We start from the raw sequence: 20,342 nt of genomic DNA, 5'->3' as shown, positions 1-20,342 counted from the left end.
TGGAGCTGGGTTAGGTATATTGGGGCAAGCTAAATTCGCAGCTAATGAGGAGAGACATTCCCTAAAAAAAGATTCCCTCTCAAAAATAGGCCACATAAAAAAAATGCTGTTCCAAAAAAAAGAAAAGGGATGGAAAGCTGCCCTAAAAGATAATGCAGCTCTAATAAAGTAGATAGAAGAGACCAGACAAACCCTAAAGACATACGCCCAAACCCAGAGGTGGGAGCGAGCATGTGCTCTGACCCAACAAGGACTCATATCCATGTTATTACAAATAGAATCTAAAGTGGCTATAAAACAATGGCCTACAATACTCAGTGCTAAGGCTCAGTCTAGGCACCTATGGAAAATATATGGTTCCCCAAATCTATAAAAATTTTTAGATGGTAGATGTAATCTTAAACATTATATTTTAAAAATTCTGGCACCAAAGTTAAATGAGGCTCAACAATATCCTGTAGTCAACTAGCTGGCATTAAAACCATTGTCAATAATACCAAAATACTCCCCATAAAAAGTCGATGGGCTATTTTAGCTGATAAAAACACCTGGCATCCCATTTCCCTCTCAGATTGTAAAAATAAAAAAGGAAAATGGCTATGCCCTCAAAACACTTAAAACCCTGATTTCTCCCAGATTTGGCCCCTAGTATCCACCCCCATAGAACATAACATCTGGTATATGAAAAAGGGCCGATTTTGCTGGGAGAAAAAACAAAATGACATTATAGAATTATATTTCTTTTGTAACAAAGCCTCCTTTGCCCTCCTAAATACTAGTATATGGTGTAACACAAAGGTGGTGAGAAAAATAAATTTGCTAACTGTAAACAAGTCCTATAATAATTTAAATATTAAAGATCAAATGTTTCTCAAATTCAATTTATACCCTCCTCAGGATGTTATACCTATGGAGACTAATTGGCCAGAGGAAAAATTAAACTTATTAGACTCCAAATTGGTATCAGTTTTACAATCCTCAAATAAAATTTACCATAAAGTTCAATTGACTGTTGATAAAAAAGATAAACATATTATAAGTCTGATTAAAAAATATGATGATGCATGCAGAGGATTTTTTGGCTGGTTAGGCTGCTTGCTACCTTCTGATTCTACCTATGACTTTCTTGGGCACCTTCTGTTTAGTACTTTTATGACACTCATTGCCATATTATTATATGTTTCTTGTAAATGCTATACCAGATACAGAAAAAGGAAAAAAAAAATCAATCAAAGGCCCAGATCATGATAGCTTGCAAAATAGATCTGGTCCAAGACGTGTTTTTAGACTAAGCCCGAGGCCTGACTCTATCTGGCCCCTTTTAACAATTGGCTACTAAATCAAGTAGAGTCAAGTCCCTCCCCTAAGATACAACATGGCCTATTCTACAGCACCATGGGACCAGATAGGCAACTCTAGGAATGAGCCTTCCTAGCACCGTGGGACCAGATAGACAACTCTAAATTTGAGCCTTCCTAGCGCCCTAAGACCTCATGCTGGTTGTTGGCCTACACATGCATTCCATGGAATGATCTTTGGCCAACAGGGGGAACTGAGGACTAAACTCTAATTTTTTGCTAAAAACTCCTTCCTAAGGAGGCCAGCTAGGTTAGGCTGGCAAATGGTAAGGAGGCCAGCAGGGTTAGGCTGACAAATGGTAAATTCCCACAAAGCGGCTTTTGTTAACCAAACGAAGCAGTGGTTTACTTCCTGACCTGATTCTGGTATGGCATTAACATCACCTAAAAGATAAGAAGCCCCTGTCTTAACTCAAGCATCCTGGCAGATGCCTATCATAAATCTAAAATGTCTTAACTGAGTATCCTAGCAGGCGCCTATACTTAAATTTAAAGCATCTTAAAACATCTTAGCAGGTGCCTATTGTAAATTTAAAATGTCCTCCTGTCTGGACCTCCCAGAGTGCCCACAACCTTATCTTAAAGTAAGCATATCCTTTCTGGTCTTCTAGATAAAGTCTAACCCTCTCAGCCAATTGCCAGCCAAAGAATCTTTAAACCCACCTATAACCTGTAAGCCCCCGCTTCGAGATGTCCCACCTTTTTGGGCCAAACCAATGTATGCCTCTCATGTATTGATTTGTGACCTTGCCTATAACCTTTGTCTCTCTAAAAATATATAAAACTAAACTGTAACCCAGCTACAGCGAGCCCACTTGCTCAAGGCTTCTTGAGAGTGGCTCCAGGTCATGGTCCTCAAATTTGGCTCAAAATAAACTTCTTTCAAATATTTCAGGGCTTGGATTTTTTCCGTCCACAGGTGCATCGCCCTTTCCCCGCCCCCCCCTCGGGTGGGGTCAGAGCTTCAAGTGCGCCCATGCCCCGGTTGGTGCGCACCCACCCCATTCCTAATGGATGTGCATGCCCATCCCCTCCCCACGCCCGCCCGACACCCACTCGATGAAAGCGATCCCTCTGTGTCCACTTAGGTGTCCATTGGTTCCTACCAATTTGCTGGCGAGCGCACGCACGTGGTGCTCGTGTGTCCATTCTTGGGACACTTGGCTCACTGGAACGGGTTCCAGCTCTGGCCGGGAGAACACGAGAGGTGCCCTCTCACCGCTGTTCCTCATAGCTGAACGGCACTCCGTGGTGTCCACGTGCCACATTTTATTAATGCACCCGTGGATCGATGGTCACTCGGGTCGCTTCCACATCTTTGCGATTGTGAATTGTGCCCAGACTATAACCCTAACCCTTACCCAGCCCGTCTCCTCTGCCCCTGCCTGCTCCTTCCCGCCCGGCCCGTCACCGTCACCGTCCTCGGCCCCTGCCTGACGGGCTCCTCCGTCGCCTGGGCCTTCCAAGGGCTTGGTGTGGACGCTGCTTCCAGGAAGCCCTCCAGGAACCCGGCAGCAGGGCGGTCGCGACGACTCGCATGCGGGGGACGTGCCCTGGCTGTGCCGCGGGGGCCCAGCCTGGTGTCTTCCCTGATGCCCTGTGGCTGCCGCTCCCCGCAAGGGGAGAGCCTTGCCATGGAGGTGGGGGCCGCCTCCTGATGGGGACGTACACGCAGCTCTCCACGTCGGATTCCGGGGCTCTCTGTCCTGCCCGGAGTCCCAGCTGGCCTGCGGGTCCTCAGGGTGGCAGAAACATCCTCAAATTGATATTGCGAGTCCGGTGGGTGTCTGCACTTTTGTGCTGGGCACCCCAGGGAGGCCCAGGGGCTGGCTGGACAGCGCGGTCTGCTCAGAGGCTTTGGAGGAGCAAGTGATGCCCTTAGGACTTTGGTAGCAGTGTCTGAGGTGTCTCTGAGCCCTGGAGGCTTCTTCCACAGGCTGCTCGGCCTGGGCTCCCTGCACCTGGGCCTTTGCAGGAACGGCCCTGTTCTTGCCGACACTTCCTGCAGGGACCCAGAGCTGGGAGGTTGCATCTCCCAGCCCTGGGTCGGGCAGAGCCCCAGCGGGCCATGCCCACAACCTCTCTCAGCACGGGTACCCCAGAAAGCTCCTTTGGGACCAGGATTCTCCTGCGGGTGATTTTTGAGGTCTGGCCCCTGGATGGAGGGGCACCAGGAGCAGAGGAGCAGGAAGCGGAAGGGGCTGCCCATGCGAGGGAACACTTTGAGGCCAAGTCCCAGCTTCAGCCTCATCCTCCTGGGCACCCCCCGGACTGTACATCACACCTCCTGGCAGTCCCGCTCTGAGACCAGGAGCCGGGCTTCGCGTTCCCATAGCAGCCAGTACTGGGCTGAGGACATCTGGGCCATCAGGAACTCCCTGGCTTCTCTTTCTGGTACCATTTGGAGCTGCTTGTGAATCGTGCCGCCACACACACCGGAGTGCAGGTGTCTTCTGCACAGACTGCGGGCCTCGCTCTTCTGAATGCCGCTAGCTCGCCACCCACCCACGGGTGAACCTGGTCAGGGTACTTTCTCTCAGGGGCAGACTCTGATCTGGGCGGGCTACCGGTGTCTCTGTTTGCTCCTTTCTTTCTTCCATTTCGGGAAAGGCTTCCTTACTGGGTGTGGAAATCTCCTATGCCTTCCCTCTCCTATTCTGTCAGCTTTAAAATTCTCTTTCAGTTGCCACCCTCACAGATGGATTAGGAAACTCTTTCCGTTGTACTCCTTAGTGAAATGACCTCAATGAAGCTCCAATCCAATATCTAATCGCCGATTTTTAGCAAGTGCACACCCCGGGGTGGTCGGGGTCCAATGCAGCCCCGGCCAGGCCCAGGCCCCTTGGGCTGGGCCACAGGAGGACACAGAGGAGGGTCCCGGCCCCCACGGTAGCGGTGCGGGCAGTTCTCCAAGGGCTTGGGCGTTTTCCAGAGGTAGGAGATGGAGGGGACTGATTTCTTCAGCGCCACACAAACCACGCCACCCCACCCCACCCATGGGACACATCCCAAGAGAGAGAGAGAGAGAGAGAGAGAGAGAGTGAGAGAGAGAGAGAGAGAGAGAGACGCCCCATACACTCGCTCCCCTCCCTTTTGCACTGTGCCCAGGACCTGGTCTGGGGGAATAGGGGGCAGCCCACCCACAGGGCTGGGGGGGCGCAGCTGAAAGGGGTTGTGGGGGAGGGCGGCCCCTGGCTGGGGTCAAAGGGCAAGAGCCTGGCATGCACAGTCAGCAGTGGCAGCAGCAGGGACACACTGGGGGTTGGGCAGCTGGTAGGTGAAGTAGGCCAGGCGAGGAGAGGAGGGGGGCTGGAAGGTCTCCACTTTGGCAAGTCCAGCCGTGGAATCGCATCTTGTTGAGTGAGTGTGAGTGTGTGTGGGTGTGTATAGAGAGACAGCTCCCCACCCCGGCCCGCCCCGCCCCGCCCGTCACCCCTGTCCCTCGGAGCCCGCCAGACCCGGCCAGCAAACTCAACAGTCCTGGCCCAGCGCGGGGCCTGGGGCGGGAGGAGGCAGCGGGGAAGCACAGAGAGGCTCGGCTTCTTGAGCGTGGCAGGGGCGCCCTCCACCGTCTTGGGCCACACCACCCTGAACGCACAGGATCTCGTCTGTTCTCGGAAGCTAAGCAGGGTCGGACCTGGTTAGTACTTGGATGTAGACCGCCTGGGAATACCTGGTGCGGTAGGCTGCTGCTGCTTTTTTTTTTTTGCCTCTTGTTCTGTCCCCTTTCTGGGAGCGTGGCGGCGGACCGGGGTGGGGGTCACCCCCACCCTCAGCGCCCGCCGCGGTGCCTGGCACCCCAGCCCGCACCGTGGGGCCTCCTCTTGTCCCAAGCCGCGACACCGCCCCACGCGACAGCATGCGTGGCATCTGGACTGTCAGGTCTCAGACCAAAGGTCTGGTCTGTGGGAACCGACACGCTGGAGGAAACCTTGAGAGTCTGAGAGGGGAGGGAGTTCCAGAAGAAGGCCAGGATGTCATTTTGAGGGAGTATGTGACCAGAACTCGTCCCGTTGCTTTTGGGGTTCTATGGGCTCCACGTAGGAATCTTTGGTGGTGGCACCTGATGTTGGGGGATCCGGAGTCACACCCAGACCTGCTCCACAGGCCTCCTTTTACTTTTCTCTTCGGATTCATTATTTTTAAAACGTGTCTCTTACCTCTATTATTGCATTTTCTTTTCTCTCTCTTTTCAAGCAGTTGATGGGAGTCCAAGTATCCAGGTGACATGTGTTGCCCGTGCCCCCCTCCCCCCTGTGTTCTTATTCATTTACCTCTCATGTTGTTCCAGCGTACTGTGGGGGTACCAATGTTAAGGTCGGGTACGTTGCCCTCTCCCAGCCTCCCCCCTCCGGTCATTAGCTTCAAGTGTGCCCATCCCCCAGTCGGTGCGCACCCACCCCATTCCTAATGGATGTGTATGCCCATCCCCTCCCCCCGCCCGCCCGACACCCACCCGATGAAGGTGATTCCTCTGTGTCCACTTAGGTGTCCATCCGTTCGTACCAATTTGGTGGTGAGCGTGCTCACGTGGTGCTCGTGTGTCCATTCTTGGGATACTTGGCTTACTGGAACGGGTTCCAGCTCTGGCCGGGAGAACACGAGAGGTGCCCTCTCACCGCTGCTCCTCATAGCCGAATGGCACTCCGTGGTGTCCACGTGCCAGATTTTATTAATGCACTCCTGGATGGATGGGCACTCGGGTCGCTTCCACATCTTTGCGATTGTGAATTGTGCCCTAACTGTAACCATAACCCTTACCCCGCCCGTCTCCTGTGCCCCTGCCTGACACACTCCTCCCCGGCCAGGCCCGTCACCGTCCTTGGCCCCTGCCTGAACGGCTCCTTCCTACCCTGCCCGTCACCGTCACCGTCACCGTCTTCGGCCCCTGCCTGACATGCTCCTCCTTGCCCGTCACCATCCTCGGCCCCTACATGACCGGCTCCCCCGTCGCCTGGGCCTTCCAAGGGCTTGGTGTGGACGCTGCTTCCAGGAAGCCCTCCAGAAACCCGGCAGCAGGGTGGACGCAGCAGTCTCGAGCAGCCATCCCTAAGTCGCGTGTGGGGGACGTGCCCCCGCTGTGCCGTGGGGGCCCAGCCTGGTGTCTTCCCTGAGGCCCTGCGGCTGCCGCTCCCCGCGAGGGGAGAGCGGCGGAGGTGGGGACGGCCTCCTGATGGGGACGTACACGCAGCTCTCCACACGCAGCTCTCCACGTCGGATTCCGGGGCTCTCTGTCCTGCCAGAAGGCCCAGCTGGCCCGCGGGTCCTTAGAGTGGCAAAAACATCCGAAAACTGAGATTGAGGGTCCGGTGGGTGTCTGCCCTTTTGTGTTGGGCACCCCAGGGAGGCCCGGGGGCTGGCTGGACAACGTGGTCTGCTGGGCGGGGGGTTTGGAGGAGCAACTGATGCCCTTTGCACTTTGGGTAGCAAGAGTCTGAGGTGTCTCTGAGCCCTGGGCCATGTCAGGGTGGGGGGGAGGAGGAGGAGGAGGAGGAGGATGTGGGAGGGGCCGTGACCTGCAGTCCTGTTCCCGGGGTGGCAAGGCATGTGGCTTCTTCCACAGGCTGCTTGGCCTGGGCTCCCTGCACCTGGGCCTTTGGAGGACTGGCCCTGTGCTTGCCAACACTTCCTGCAGGGACCCAGAGCTGGGAGGTTGCATCTCTCAGCCCTGGGTCGGGCAGAGCCCCAGCGGGCCATGCCCACAACCTCTCTCAGCAGGGGTCCCCCAGAAGGCTCCTTTGGGACCAGGATTCTCTTGCGGTGACTCTTTAAGGTCTGGCCCCTGGATGGAGGGGCACCAAGAGTAGAGGAGCAGGAAGGGGAAGGGGGTGGCCAGGCGAGGGGACACTTTGAGGCCAAGTCCCAGCTTCAGCCTGATCCTCCTGGGAACCCCGGGGTGTACATCACACCTCCTGGTTGTCCCGCTCTGAGACAAGGAGCTGGGCTTTGCATTCCCACAGCAGCCGGTCGTGGGCTGAGGACACCTGGGGCGTTGGGAACTCCCTGGCTTCTCCTTGGTTTAACATCTGGAGCTGCTTGTGAATTGTGCTGCCACACACACCCGAGTGCAGGTGTCTTCCGCACAGACTGCGGGCCTCGCTCTTCTGAATGCCGCTAGCTCGCCAACCACCCACGGGTGAACCTGGTCAGGGTACTTTCTCTCAGGGGCAGACTCTGATCCGGGCGGGCTACCGGTGTCTCTGTTTGCTCGTTTCTTTCTTCCATTTCGGGAAAGTCTTCCTTGCTGGGTGTGGAAATCTCCTATGCCTTCCCTCGCCTATTCTGTCAGCTTTAAAATTCTCTTTCAGTTGCCACCCTCACAGATGGATTAGGAAACTCCGGTGCACTCATTAGTGAAATGACCTCAATGAAGCTGGAATCCAATATCTAATCGCCGATTTCTAGCGAGTCCACACGCCAGGGTGGTCGGGGTCCAATGCAGCCCTGGCCAGGCCCAGGCCCCTTGGACTGGGCCACAGGAGGACACAGAGGAGGGTCCCGGCCCCCACGATAGCGGTGCGGGCAGTTCTCCAAGGGCTTGAGGGTTTTCCAGAGGGAGGAGATGGAGGGGATTGATTTCTTCAGAGCCCCCCAAACCACCCCATCCCACCCCACCACACCCATGGGACACATCCCGAGAGACGCCCCTACACTCGCTCCCCTCCCCCATGCGCTGTGCCCCAGCCCTGGCCCTGGGGAATAGGCGGCAGCCCACGCACAGGGCGGGGGGCACAGCTGAAAGGGTTTGTGGGGGAGGGCGGGCCCTGGCTGGGGGCAAAGGTCGAGCGCCCCGTGCGCATGCGCAGTCAGCAGGGGCGGCGCGCTGGGGGTGGGGTCAGGTAGGTGAAGGAGGCGAGGAGAGGAGGGGGGCTGGAAGGTCTCCACCTTGGCGGGTCCAGCCGTGGAGGCCCATCTCTGTGTGTGTGTGTGTGTGTGTGTGTGTGTGTGTACAGCCCCCCCCACCGCCCCGCCCCTCTCCCCAGTCCCGCGGAGCCCGCGGGACCCGGCCGACTAACGCAACAGGCCCGGCGAGGGGAAGCGCAGAGAGGCTCCGCTTCTTGAGCGGGGCAGGGGCGCCCTCCACCCTCTCTGGCCACGCTGGCCTGAACGCGCCCGGTCTCGTCTGATCTCCGAAGCTAAGCAGGGTCGGGCCTGGTTAGTACTTGGATGGGAGACCGCCTGGGAATACCGGTCCCGTAGGCTTTTTTTTTCTTTTTTTTTTTTTTTCCACTTGCTCTATCCCCTTTCTGGGAGCGCGGCGGCGGTCAGGGGGGTCACCCCCACCCTCAGCGCCCGTCGCGGTGCCAGGCGCCCCAGCCCGCACCGTGGGGCCTCCTCTTGTCCCGAGCCGTGACACCGCCGCCACGCGGCGGCATGCGTGGCATCTGGACTGTCAGGTGTCAGACCAAAGGTCTGGCACCCTTTCTGACCGTCCCCCATGGGTGTGTGGACACACCCAGATCGACACATCGCACGGCCTGCCCGTCTCCCATGGGTGTGTGGACACAGCCAGATCCACACAGAGCCCTGCCTGCCCGTCTCCCATGGGTGAGTGGACACAGCTAGATCCACACCGCGCCCTGACTGCCTGTGTCCCTTTGGTGTGTGTACACAGCCAGTTCCACACTGCGCCCTGACTGCCCGTCTCCCATGGGTGAGTTTACACAGTCACATCCACTGCGCCCTGCCCGCCTGTCTCTGGTGGGTGTGTGGACACAACAAGTTCCACACAGCGCCCTGCCTACCCGTCTCCCGTGGATGAGGGGACACAATAAATCCACACGGCGCTCAGCTTACCCCTCTCCCGTGGGTGAGTGGACACAGCCACGTCCACACAGCGCCCTGCCTACCCGTCTCTGTTTGATGTGTGGACACAGCAAGTTCCACACTGCTCCCTGTCTGCCCGTGCCCCGTGGGAGTGTGGACACTGACAGTTCCACACATAGCCCAGCCTGCACGTCACCCATGGGTGAGTGGATACACAAGTTCCACACTGTGCCCTGTCTGCCCATGTCCCGTGCGTGTGTGGACACAGAAAGTTCCACAAAGAGCCCTGCATGCCCGCCTCCCATTGGTTTGTGGACACAGCCAGTTCCACACTGCGCCCTGCCTGCCCGTCTTTCGTGGGTGAGTGGACAGAGCCAGTTCCACACTTCGCCCTGCCTGCCTGTCTCCGATGGGTGAGTGGACACAGCCAGTTCCACACAGAGCCCGGCCCGCCCGTCTCCCATCGGTGATTAGACACTGCCAGTTCCACACTGCGCCCTGCCCGCCCGTCTCCCGTGGGTGTGTGGACACAGCCAGTTCCACAAGGAGCCCTGTCTGCCCGTCTCCCGTGGGTGAGTGGACACAGCCATTTGCAGACTGTGCCCTGTCTGCCCATCTCCCGTGGGTGGGTGGACACTCCCACATCCACACTGTGCCCTGCCTGCCCATATCCCGAGGGTGAGTGGACACAGCCACATCCACACTGCGACCTGCCTGCCCGTCTCCCGTGGGTGAGTGGACACAGCCAGATCGACAAGGTGCCCAGCCTGCCCATCTCAGGTGGGTGAGTGGACACAGCCACATCCACACAGCACCCTGCCTAACAGTCTCCCATGGGTGTGTGGACACAGCCAGTTCCACACTATGCCCTGCCTGCCCACCTCCGGTGGGTGTGTGGACGCATCAAGTTCCACACAGCAACGTTCCTGCCCGTCTCCCGTGGGTGTTTTTACACAGCCAGATACACACAGCGCCCTGCCTGAACGTATCCCATGGGTGTGTGGAAACAGCCAGATCCACACAGCGCCCTGCCTGCCCATCTCCCTTGGGTGAGTACACACAGCTAGTTCCACACTGCGCCCTGCCTTCCCATCTTCCCTGGGTGAGAGGAGACAGCCACATCCACAAAGCGCCCAGCCTGCCCGTCTGCAGTGGGTGCGTGGACACAGCCAGTTCCACACTGCGCCCTGCCTGCCCGTCACCCATTGGAGATTGGACAAGCCAGATCCACCCTGCACCCTGCCTGCCCGTCTCCCGTGGGTGTGTGGACATGGCATGATCCACACTGCACCCTGCCAGACCGTCTCCCGTGAGTGAGTGGGCACAGACAGATCTACACAGCGCCCTGTCTGCCCGTCTCCCGTGGGTTAGTGGATACAGCCAGATCCAAACAGCGCCCTGCCTGCCCGTCTGCCGTAGGTGTGTGGACACAGCCCGATCCACAGAGTGCCTTGCCAGCCCGTCTCCCATGGGTGTGTGGACACAGCCAGTTCCACACAGCTCCCTGCCTGCTCGTCTCCCCTGAGTGAGTAGACACAGACAGATCCACACTGCGCCCTGCATTCCCGTCTCTGGTGGGTGTGTGGACACAGCAAGTTCCACACTGTGCCCTGCCTGCCCGTCACCCATGGGTGTGTGGACACGGCCACATCCACACTGCGCCCTGCCTGCCCATCTCCCGTGGGTTGTGGACAGGGCCACATCCACACTGTGCCCTGCCTGCCCATCTCCCGTGGGAGTATGGACACGGCCAGTTCCACACTGTGCACTACCTGACCGTCTCCCGTTGGTGAGTGGACACAGCCACATCAGCACTGCGCCCTGCCTGCCCGTCTCCCATGCGAGTATGGACACGGCAAGTTACACACTGCGCCCTGCCTGCCCAACTTCCGTGGGTGAGTGGAGACAGCCACATACACACAGCGCCCTGCCTGCCCGTCTCCGATGGGTGTGTGGACACAGCCAGTTCCAAACTGCGCCCTGCCTGCCCGTCACCCATGTGTGAGTGGACACAGCCAGATCCACACTGCGCCCTGCCTGCTTGTCTCCCGTGGGTGTGTGGACACAGCCAGTTTCACACTGCGCCCAGCCTCCCGTCTCCCGTGGGTGTGTCGACACAGCCACATCCACACTGCGCAGTTCCTGCCCATCTCCGGTTGCTGTGTGGACACAGCCAGTTCCACACAGCGCCCTGCCTGCCCGTCTCCCGTGGGTGAGTGGACACAGCCAGATCCACACGGTGCCCAGCCTGCCTGTCCCCCTTGGGTGTGTGGACACAACCAGATCCACACAGCGCCCTGCCTGCCTGTCTCCTGAGGGTGAGTGGACACAGCCACGTCCAAACAGCGCCCTGCCTGACCATGTCCCGTGGGTGAATGGACACAGCCACGTCCACACAGTGCCTTACCTGCCCGTCTCCGGTGGGTGTGTGGACACAGCGAGTTCCACACTGCCCCCTGCCTGCCCATCACCCATGGGTGTGTGGACACAGCCAGTTCCTCACAGTGCCCTGCCTGCTTGTTTCCCGTGGGTGTGTGGACACGGCCATATCCACACAATACCCTGCCTGACCATCTCCCATGGGTGTGTGGACACAGCCAGATCCACACAACACCCTGACTGCCCATCTCCCGTGGGTTTGTGGACAGGGCAAGATCCACACTGCGCCCTGACTACCCGTCTCCCATGGGCAAGTTGACACAGCCAGATCCACACTGCGCCCTGCCTTCCCGTCTCCCGTGAGTGTGTGGACACAGCCAGTTCCACACTGCTCCTTCTTGCCTATCTCCCGTGGGTGTGTGGACACGGCCACATCCACACTGCGTCCTGCTTGCCCGACTCCGGTGAGTGTGTGGACACAGCCAGTTCCACACTGCGCCCTGCCTGCCCGTCATCCATGGGTGAGAGGACACAGCCAGATCCACACTGTGCCTGCCTGCCTGTCTACCGTGGCTTTGTGGACACGGCAAGACCCACCCTGCACCCTGCCTGCCCGTCTCCCGTGGGTGTGTGGACATGGCAAGACCCACCCTGCACCCTGCCTGCCCGTCTCCCGTGGGTGTGTGGACACGGCAAGACCCACCCTGCACCCTGCCTGCCCGTCTCCCATGGGTGAGTGGACACAGCCAGATACACATGGGGCCCAGCCTGCCTGTCTCCGGTGGGTGTGTGGACACACCCAGATCCACACATTGCCCTGCCTGCCTGTCTCCCGTGGGTGAGTGGACACAGCCACGTCCACACAGCACCCTTCCTGCCCATCTCCCGTGGGTGAGTGGAAACAGCCACGTCTGCACAGCACCCTACCTGTCCGTCTCCGGTGGGTGTGTGGACACGGCAATTTCCACCCTGCGCCCTGCCTGCCCGTCACCGTTGGGAGTGTGGACACAATCAGTTCCACACTGCACCCTGCCTTCCCGCCTCCCGTGGTGAGTGGAAAGAGCAAGATCCACACTGCGCCCTGCCTGAGTCTCCCATGGGTGAGTCCACACAGCCACATCCACACTGCGCACTTCCCTCCTGTCTCCGGTTGCTGTGTGTACACAGCCAGTTCCACACAGCGCCCTGCCTGCCCATCTCCCATGGGTGAGTGGACACAGCCAGATCCACACGGCGCCCATCCTGCCTGTCTCCCGTGGGTGTGTGGACACACCCAGATCCACACAGCGCCCTGCCTGCCTGTCTCCTGAGGGTGAGTGGACACAGCCAGGTCCACACAGCGCCCTGCGTGACCATGTCCCATGGGTGAGTGGACACAGCCATGTCCACACAGTGCCTTACCTGTCCGTCTCCAGTGGGTGTGTGGACACAGCAAGTTCCACACTGCCCCCTGCCTGCCCGTCACCCATGGGTGTGTGGACACAGCCAGTTCCACACAGCGCCCTGCCTGCATTTCTCCTGTGGGTGTGTGAACACGGCCACATCCACACAATTCCCTGCCTGACCGTCTCCCATGGGTGTGTGGACACAGCCAGATCCACACAACACCCTGCCTGCCCATCTCCCGTGGGTTTGTGGACACGGCAAGATCCACACTGCGCCCTGTCTACCCGTCTCCCATGGGTGAGTTGACACAGCCAGATCCACACTGCGCCCTGCCTTCCTGTCTCCCGTGGGTGTGTGGACACAGCCAGTTCCACACTGCGCCTTCCTGCCTATCTCCCGTGGGTGAGTGGACACGGCCACATCCACACTGCGTATGGCTAGCCCGACTCCGGTGAGTGTGTGGACACAGCAATTTCCACACTGCGCCCTGCATGACCGTCACCCAATGGTGAGTGGACACAGCCACATCCACACTGCGCCCTGCCTGCCCGTCTCCCATGGGTGAGTGGACACAGCCACATCCACACTGCACCATGCCTGCCCATCTTCCGTGGGTGTGTGTACACAGCCAGATCCACACAGCGCCCTGCCTGCCCATCTCCCGTGGGTGAGTGGACAGAGCCAGATCCACCCAGCGCCCTGCCTGCCCATCTCCCGTGGGTGAGTGGACACAGCCAAATCCACCCAGTGCCCTGCCTGCCCGTCCCCGGTGGGTGTGTGTACACAGCCAGGTCAACACTGCGCCCTGCCTGCCCGTCTCCCGTGGGTGAGTGGACAGAGCCAGATCCACACGGCATCCAGCCTGCCCATCATCCGTGGGTGAGTGGACACTGCCACATCCACACAGCACCCTGCCTGACCCTCTCCCATGTGTGAGTGGACACAGCCAGACCAAACAGCGCCCTGCACGCCCGTCTCCCGTGGGCTTGTGTACACGGCCACATCCACACTGCGCCCTGCTTGCCCGTCTCCGGTGGGTGTGTGGACACAGCCAGATCCACACAGCGCCCTGCATGCCCGTCTCCCGTGGGTGTGTGGACACAGCGAGATCCACACTGCGCCCTGCCAGGCCGTCTCCCATGGGTGAGTGGACACAGACAGATCTACACAGCGCCCTGCCTGCCCGTCTCCCAAGGGTGTGTGGATACAGCCAGATCCACACTGCGCCCTGCTTGCCCGTCTCCCGTGGGTTAGTGGACACAGCCAGATCCACACAGCGCCATTCCTGCCTGTCTCCCATGGGTGTGTGGACACAGCCAGATCCACACAGCGCCCTTCCTGCCCATCTCCCGTGGGTGTGTGGACACAGCCAAATCCACACAGCACCCTGCCTGCCCGTCCCCCGTGGGTGTGTGGACACAGCCAGATCCACACACCGCCTTGCCTGCCCGTCTCCCCTGGGTGAGTGGAGACAGCCAGTTCCACACAGCGCCCTGCCTGCCGGTCTCCCATGGGTGTGTGGACACAGCCAAATCCACACGGCTGCCAGCCTGCCCGTCTCCTGTTGGTGAGTTGACATAGCCACATCCACACAGCCCCTTGCCTGCCCTTCTCCCATGGGTGTGTGGACACAGCCAGTTCCACACAGCGCCCGGCATGCCCGTCTCCCGTGGGTGAGTGAACACAGCGAGATAAACACAGCGCACTGCCTGCCCGTCTTCCGTGGGTGTGTGGACACGGCCACATCCACACTACTCCCATCCTGCCCATCTCCCGTGGGTATGTGGACATGGCCAGATTCACAAAACGCCCTGCCTGCCCGTTTCCCATGGGTGAGTGGACAGAGCAAGATCCACACAGCGCCCTGCCTGCCCGTCTCCCGTGGGTGAGTGGAGACAGCCAGATCCACACAGCGCACTACCTGACCGTCACCCGTGGGTTTGTGGACACGGCCACATCCACACTGCGCCCTGCCTGCCAGTCTCCCGTGGGTGTGTGGACACGGCCAATCCACACAGCGCCCTGCTTGCTCGTCTTCCGTGGGTGTGTGGACACAGCCAGATCCACACAACGCCCTGCCTTACCGTCTCCCATGGGTGAGTGGACACAGCCAGTTCCACCCTACGCCCTGCCTGCCCGTCTACTGTGGGTGAGTGGACACAGCCAGATCCACACAGAGCTCTGCCTGCCCATCACCCATGGGTGAGTGGACACAGGCAGATCCACACGGCGTCCTGCCTGCCCCTCACCCGTGGGTGAGTGGACACAGCCACATCCACACAGCACACTGCCTGACTGTCTCCCATGGGTGTGTGGACACATCCAGTTCCACACAGCGCCTTGCCTGCCTGACTCCCGTGGGTGAGTGGACACAGCCAGATGCACACAGAGGCCTGCCTGACCGTCTCCCATGGGTGTGTGGACACAGCCCGTTCCACACAGTGCCCTGCCTGCTTCTCTCCCTTGGGTGAGTGGACACAGCCACATCCATAGTGCGCCCTGGCTGCCCGTCTACCGTGGGTGAGTGGACACAGCCAGATCCACACTGAGCCCTGACTACCCGTCTCCCCTGGGTGCAAGGACAGAGCCAGATGCACACAGCGCCCTGCCTGCCCGTCTCCGGTGTGTGTGTGGACACAGCCAGTTCCAGAGTGTGCCCTGCCTGCCCGTCACCCATGAGTGAGTGGACACAGCCAGATCCACCCTGCGCCCTGTCTGCCCGTCTCCCGTGTGTGAGTGGACACAGCCAGATCCACAATGCACCCTGCCTGCCCGTCTCCCGTGGGTGTGTGGACACAGGCAGTTCTACACAGGGCCCAGCCTGGCCATCTCTGGTGGGTGAGTGGACAAAGCCAGTTCCACACTGCGCCCTGCTGGCCCATCTCCCATGGGTGTGTGGACACAGCCACATCCACACAGCGCACTTCCTGCCCATCTCCCGTGGGTGTGTGGACACAGCCATATCCACACAGTGCCCTGCCTGCCCGTCTCCCATGGGTGTGTGGACACAGCCAAATCCACATGGCTGCCAGCCTGCCCATCTCCCGTGGGTGAGTTGACATAGCCACATCCACACAGCCCCTTGCCTGCCCTTCTCCCATGGGTGTGTGGACACAGCCAGTTCCACACAGCGCCCGGCATGCCCGTCTCCCGTGGGTGAGTGAACACAGCGAGATCCACACAGCGCACTGCCTGCCCGTCTCCTGTGGGTGTGTGGACACGGCCACATCCACACTACTCCCTGCATGTCCATCTCCCGTGGGTATGTGGACACGGCCAGATTCACAAAATGCCCTGCTAGCCCGTTTCCCATGGGTGAGTGGACAGAGCCAGATCCACACAGCGCCCTGCCTGCCAGTCTCCCGTGGGTGAGTGGAGACAGCCAGATCCACACAGCGCACTACCTGACCGTCTCCCGTGGGTTTGTGGACACGGCCACATCCACACTGCGCCCTGCCTGCCAGTCTCCCGTGGGTGTGTGGACATGGCCAGATCCACACAGCGCCCTGCTTGCTCGTCTTCCGTGGGTGAGTGGAGACAGCCAGATCCACACAGCACACTACCTGACCGTCTCCCGTGGGTTTGTGGACACGGCCACATCCACACTGCGCCCTGCCTGCCAGTCTCCCGTGGGTGTGTGGACACGGCCAGATCCACACAGCGCCCTGCCTGCCAGTCACCCATGGGTGAGTGGACACAGCCAGTTCCACACTGCCCACTGGTGCCCGTCTCCCGTGGGTGTGTGGACAAGGCAAGATCCACACTGCGCCCTACCTGCCCGTCTCACTTGGGTGTGTGGACACAGCCAGATCAACACAGTGCCCTGCCTGAACATATCCCATTGGTGTGTGGAAACAGCCAGATCCACACAGCGCCCTGCCTGCCCTTCACCCGTGGGTATGTGGACACAGCAAGATCCACACTGCGCCGTGCCTGCCAGTCTCCCATGGGATTGTGGACACAGCAAGATCCACACTGCACCCTGCCTGCCCATCTCCCGTGTGTGAGTGGACACAGCCAGTTCCACACAGAGCCCTGTCTGCACGTCTCCTGTGAGTGAGTGGACACAGCCAGTTCCAGATTGTGCCCTGTCTGCCCGTCTCCCGTTGGTGAGTGGACACAGCCACATCCACACTGCACCCTGCCTGCCCGTCTCCTGTGGGTGTGTGGACACGGCAAGATCCACACTGTGCCCTGCCTCCCCGGTTCCCGTAGGTAAGTGGACACAGCCTGTTAGACACTGCGCCCTACATGCCCGTCTCCCGTGTGTGAGTGGAGACAGCCACATCCACACAGCGCCCTGCCTGCCCGTCACCCGTGGGTGAGTGGACACAGCCACTTCCACACTGCACCCTGCCTGCCCGTCACCCGTGGGTGAGTGGACACAGCCACATTCACACTGCGCTGTGCCTGCCCGTCTCCCATCGGTGTGTGGACACAGCAAGATCCACACTGCGCCCTGCCTATCCGTCTCCCATCGGTGAGTGGACACAGCCAGCTCCACACTGTGCCCTGCCTCCCCATCTCCTGTGGGTGAGTGGACATAGCCATTCCACACTGTGACCTTCCTGTATGTCTCCCGTGGCTGAGTGGACACAGACAGTTTCACACTGCGCCCTGCCTGCCAGTCACCCTTGGATGAGTGGAAAAGCCAGATCCACACTGTGCCTTGCCTGCCCTCTCCTGTGGGTGTGTGGACAAAGCCACATCCACACAGCGCCCTGCCTGCCCGTCTCCCGTGGTGAGTGGACACAGGCACATCCACATTGCGCCTTGCCTGCCCATCTACCGTGGGTGTTTGGACACAGCCAGATCCACACGGCGCCCAGCGTGCCTGTCTCCCGTGGGTGTGTGGACACAGCCACATCTACATTGTGCCCTGCCTGCGTGTCTCCGGTGGGTGTGTGGACACAGCCAGTTCCATGCTGCGACCTGTCTGCCCGTCACCCATGGGTGAGTGGACACAGCCAGTTCCACACTGTGCACTGCCTGCCTGTCTACCGTGTATGTGTGGACACGGCAAGATCCACACTGAACCCTGCCTGCCCTTCTCCCGTGGGTGTGTGGACACAGCCAAATCCACACTGCACCCTGCCTGCTCGTCTCCCATGGGTGAGTGGACACAGCCAGATCCACACTGCGCCGTGCCTGCCAGTCTCCCATGGGAGTGTGGACACAGCAAGATCCACACTGCGCCCTGCCTGCCCATCTCCCGTGGGTGAGTGGACACAGCCAGTTCCACACAGAGCCCTGTCTGCACGTCTCCTGTGAGTGAGTGGACACAGCCAGTTCCAGAATGTGCCCTGTCGGCCCGTCTCCCGTTGGTGAGTGGACACAGCCACATCCACACTGTGCCCTGCCTCCCCGTTTTCCGTGGGTAAGTGGACACAGCCTGTTACACACTGCGCCCTACATGCCCGTCTCCCGTGGGTGAGTGGAGACAGCCACATCCACACAGCGCCCTGCCTGCCCGTCACCCGTGGGTGAGTGGACACAGCCAGATCCTCACGGCACACAGCCTGCCCGTCTCTCGTGGGTGAGTGGACACAGCCACATCCACACAGTACCCTGCTTCACTGTCTCTCATGGGTCTGTGGACACAGCCAGTTCCACAAAGCGCCCTACCTGACGTCTCCGGTGGGTGTGTGGACACAGCAAGATCCACACTGCGCCCTCCTGCCTGTCTCTTCGTGGGTGAGAGGACTCGGCCACATCCACACTGCGCCCTGCCAGCCTGTCTCCCATGGATGTATGGACATGGCAAGATCCACACTGCACCCTGCCTGCCCATCTCCCGTGGGTGAGTGGACACAGTCAAATCCACACTGCGCCCTACCTGCCCGTCTCCCGTGGGTGTGTGGACACAGCCAGTTGCACACTGTGCCCTGCCTGTCCATCACTCATGGGTGAGTGGACACTGCCAGAATCACACTGCGCCGTACCTGCCTGTCTCCCATGGGTGTGTGGACACAGCAAGATCCACACTGTGCCCTGCCTGCCCGTCTCCCGTGGGTGAGTGGACACAGCCAGTTCCACACAGAGCCCTGTCTGCCCGTCTCCCGTGGGTGAGTGGACACAGCCAGTTCCAGACTGTGGCCTGTCTGCCCATCTCCCGTGGGTGAGTGGACACAGCCACATCCACACTGCGCCCTGCCTGCCCGTCTCCCGTGCGTGAGTGGACACAGCCAGATCCGCACTCCGCCCTGCCTGCCCGTCTCCCGTGGGTGAGTGGACACAGCCATATCCGCACTGCGCAATGCCAGCCCGTGTGCCGTGGGTGATTCGACACAGCCAGATCCGCACTGCGCCCTGCCTGCCCGTCTATCGTGGGTGAGTGGACACAGCCAGATCCGCACTGCGCCTTGCCTGACCGTCCGCCGTGGTTGAGTGGACACAGCCAGATCCGCACTGCGCCCTGCCTGCCCGTCTGCCGTGGGTGATTCGACACAGCCAGATCCGCACTGCGCCCTGCCTGCCCGTCTATCGTGGGTCAGTGGACATAGCCAGATCCACACAGCGCTCTTTCTGCCCGTCTCCCGTGGGTGAGTGGACACAGCCAGATCCACACTGCGCCTTGCCTGCCCATCTCCCGTGGGTGAGTGGACACCGCCAGATCCGCACTGCGCCCTGCCTGCCCGTCTGCCATGGGTGAGTGGACACAGCAAGATCCGCACTGCGCCCTGCCTGCCTGTATGCCGTGTGTCCGTGGACATAGCCAGATTCACACAGCACCCTCTGCCGTCCCCCGTGGGTGAGTGGACACAGCCAGATCCACACTGCGCCTTGCCTGCCCGTCTCCCGTGGGTGAGTGGACACACCCAGATCCGCACTGCGCCCTGCCTGCCCGTCTGCTGTGGGTGTTTGCACACAGCCAGATCCGCACTGCGCCTTGCCTGCCCGTCTGCAGTGGGTCAGTGGACATAGCCAGATCCACACAGCACCCTCTCTGCCCGTCTCCCGTGGGTGAGTGGACACAGCCAGATCCACACTGCGCCTTGCCTGCCCGTCTCCCGTGCGTGAGTGGACACACCCAGATCCGCACTCCGCCTTGCCTGCCCGTCTACCGTGGGTGAGTGGACACAGCCATATCCGCACTGCGCAATGCCAGCCCGTCTGCCGTGGGTGATTCGACACAGCCAGATCCGCACTGCGCCCTGCCTGCCCGTCTATCGTGGGTGAGTGGACACAGCCAGATCCGCACTGCGCCTTGCCTGACCGTCTGCCGTGGTTGAGTGGACACAGCCAGATCCGCACTGCGCCCTGCCTGCCCGTCTGCCGTGGGTGATTCGACACAGCCAGATCCGCACTGCGCCCTGCCTGCCCGTCTGCCGTGGGTGAGTGGACACAGCCAGATCCCCACTGCGCCCTGCCTGCTCGTCTCCCGTGGGTGAGTGGACACAGCCAGATTTGCACTGGGCCCTTCTTGACCGTCTGCCGTGGGTGAGTGGACAC

General features: G+C 60.0%; 2 pseudogenes; both read left to right on the top strand.

Moving 5' to 3' along the window:
• The first annotated feature begins 4,928 nt into the window (after window positions 1-4,928).
• On the top strand, window positions 4,929-5,046 carry LOC142863754 (uncharacterized; annotated as a pseudogene).
• A 3,397-nt stretch (window positions 5,047-8,443) lies between these two features.
• LOC142863761 (uncharacterized) lies at window positions 8,444-8,561 on the top strand (annotated as a pseudogene).
• Window positions 8,562-20,342: the final 11,781 nt, after the last annotated feature.

This window comes from Microcebus murinus, chromosome 22 (assembly GCF_040939455.1).
Source record: "Microcebus murinus isolate Inina chromosome 22, M.murinus_Inina_mat1.0, whole genome shotgun sequence".
Classification (NCBI taxonomy): domain Eukaryota; kingdom Metazoa; phylum Chordata; class Mammalia; order Primates; family Cheirogaleidae; genus Microcebus; species Microcebus murinus.
The sequence above is the reverse complement of the archived record's forward strand: the minus strand, read 5'-3'. Positions and strand labels throughout refer to the sequence as shown.